The sequence below is a fragment of the Coffea eugenioides genome, chromosome 9, assembly GCF_003713205.1.
Source record: "Coffea eugenioides isolate CCC68of chromosome 9, Ceug_1.0, whole genome shotgun sequence".
Taxonomy (NCBI): Eukaryota; Viridiplantae; Streptophyta; class Magnoliopsida; order Gentianales; family Rubiaceae; genus Coffea; species Coffea eugenioides.
The window spans coordinates 35824432-35827615 of NC_040043.1; positions in this window are offsets into that span (position 1 = coordinate 35824432).

Here is a 3184-nt window from a genome sequence, read left to right on the forward strand (position 1 = left end):
AAAGAAAAAAAAGAGAAGTGATTTCAACAGCTATTTCGATCATTTATTTTGTTGGAATTGGATTTTATTCCACCAACCGTGTCGGATTTGTGTTTTCTTCCACCGAACACTTATTTTGTTGAGTTGGATTTTATCCCACCAACCTTTATTTTATTGGGTTTAGATTTTATCCCACTAATCGTGTCGGGTTTGAGTTTTATCCCACCGAACACTTATTTTGTTGGGTTTAGATTTTATCCCACCAACCCTTTATTTTGTTGGAATTGAATTTTATCACATCAAACGTGTCAGGTTTGGGTTTTATCTCACCGGACACTTATTTTGTTGGATTTGAATTTATCCCACCAATCTTCATTTTGTTGGGTTTGGATTTTATCCTACCAATCACGTCGGGATTAGGTTTTATCCCATCGAACGTTTATTTTGTTGGGTTTGGATTTTATTCCACCAACCTTTATTTTTTTGGGTTTAGATTTTATCCCACTGAACGTTTATTTTGTTGAGTTTGAGTTTTATCTCACCAACCTTTATTTTGTTGGGTTTGGATTTTATCCCACCAACCACATCGGATTTGGATTTTATCCCATTGAACGTTTATTTTGTTGAGTTTGGTTTTTATCCCACCAACCTTTATTTTTTTGGGTTTGAGTTTTATCCCGCCAATAACGTCGGTCTTGAATTTTATCCTACCGAACGTTTATTTTGTTAGGTTTGGGTTTTATCCCACCAACCTTTATTTTGTTAGATTTAGATTTTATCCGACCCACCACGTCGAGTTTGAGTTTTATCCTACCGAACGTTTATTTTGTTGAATTTGGGTTTTATCCCACCAACTACGTCGGGATTGAGTTTTATCCTATCGAATGTCTATTTTGTTGGGTTTGGATTTTATCCCACCAACCTTTATTTTGTTGGATTTGGATTTTATTCCACCAACTACATTGGATTTGGATTTTATCCCACTGAACATTTATTTTGTTGGGTTTAGGTTTTGTTGGATTTGGATTTTATCCCACCAACTACGTCGGATTTGAGTTTTATCCCACAGAACATTTATTTTGTTGGGTTGGGATTTTATCCCTTCAACCTTTATTTTGTTGGACTTGGGTTATATTCCACCAACCACGTCGGGTTTGAGTTTTATTTCACCGAACGTTTATTTTGTTGGAATTCGATTTTATCCCACAAATATTTATTTTGTTGAGTTTGAATTTTATCCCACCAACCACATCCGGTTTGGGATTTATCCCACAGAACGTATATTTTGTTTAGCTTGGATTTTGTCCCACCAACCTTTATTCTGTTGGATTCGGGTTTTATTCCACAAATTATGTCGGGTTTGGGTTTTATCCCATCGATTTTTTACTTTGTTGGGTTTGCATTTTATTCCACCAACTGTTATTTTTGTTAGATTTGGGTTATCCCGCCACTCCTTTTATTTTCTAGGTTTAAGTTTTCTAATTTATTAAATTTTGTTAGCTGTTTCGATTATAGTTGAGTCAGACAAGTGAGTAATTTGGTGTCTGCGTTTTTGTCTCGAGTTTCGAAAGAGAGGCAAGCTGTAGAAATCAAAATTTTACCATTTTATTTTTCTTCATTGTATTCCTATTTTTGTTCATTTTTAGTTTAAATTTTATTTATTTTAATTTCTTTTGTTTCATTTCTATTTCTTGAGAAAAAATCATTTCAATACATTTTTTTAAATTAGGCAGAAAAGAAAAAAAAAGAAGAAAAATTTGGATTAAAATCAGTTTTTTGCAAAAAAAAAAAAAATTCCACGCGCGCGTGCATTTCCTCATCATCCTCGTACCAGAAGCCAAGCAAGAAACCAGTACAAGGTAAGCAAAATTGCAGCTGCAAAATTTGGCCCCATTTCCACTCATTTTTCTTGCTTCTTTTTTCCCCAAACTTTGGCCACCTCACCCCTTTGATCCTTATCAAGAATATTTTGTAACAACAATCATCCAATGGCTTCAAAAGAGCTCAAGAACCATAACTTTCATCCCCACCTTTGAAGTGAGGGTTTGGAAGCTCTTTGTACCATATAAATAGAACCAAAACGTAGGATTAAGGCTGAAAAATGTAAGAGGAAGAAAGGAGGTGCCGACCAAAGGAAAAGAAAAGAAAAAACAGCAAAAAAGGAGAGAAAATGGGAGAGAGAAAATGGAAGAAAATTGCAAAAAAGTTCTAGAAAAAACTAGTGAACCGTCCTAGTTTGAGGAGACTTTTCTCCTTCGTTATAGATTGGTTTCGAGTGATTTTTCCTTCTGTATTTTCTTGAGACAGAGGGGAATAACTTTCGTGTTGAGGAGTTTTGCTGAAAAATATCAGAAATCCTTCAAATCTCAACCCAAACTTCCCTCTTCGAAATTTTTTCCTGCAGAATCTTTAGCCAGGGTTGAGCGGGAGACCCTGTTCAGAGGCCATTTTCTTCTTCGTCTTGACTTCTTTTGAATCGATTATTGATTTCTGCTAGGAGAAGAACTTTTGAGTTGAAAATTTTCAGAGAAAACATTTCTAAACTCTTCAAATCTGGGACCAAACTTGCTACACTGTCAGCTCTTGAAGCCTGTTACAGCAAGGTTCAATCTTCAAGTTCTTGCGTTTGGATTCATTTCCTTTGAGGATTAACGTGTTGTTTCATTCTTTCAAGCATCAAAGGTGATGTATTTCATCTTTCCCTTGCCATCTAAGCTTAAATCTGTGCCAAAATCATCCAGATTCTGCCTGGACTTTCTTTCTTTTTCTTGCTCATTTCATAGGGTAATAGTTCAGATTTTATTGCACAATTTCGTGTTAAATGTACCAAAATTGAATCTTGATGATGTGGTCGTGTGGTCTTGCTGCTTTAGTCTGAAATTTTGGATCATTCGTGGTGTTTGTTTGTGTTTGATAAGATGCAAAAGAAAAAGGGTTGCAGAAGAAAGAAGAAGAAGAAAGCTTTCGCGGGTTTGCATGGAAATTTTCTAAAATTTATATTTTGCCCCTTTTAAACTTTAATCTTTTTTTTTTTGCATGTTGTAGGTGACTTTTTGGGTAGATTAATTCTTGGATTTCGTGCATAATTAAGGCTTAGGTTCCGTTTGATAAAACTGAATCTAAATTCTGAAGTCTGAATTCTGAAATCTGAATACTAAAACAATTAATTTGCTGAATTTTAAGCACTGAAAAAAAATATATAAAT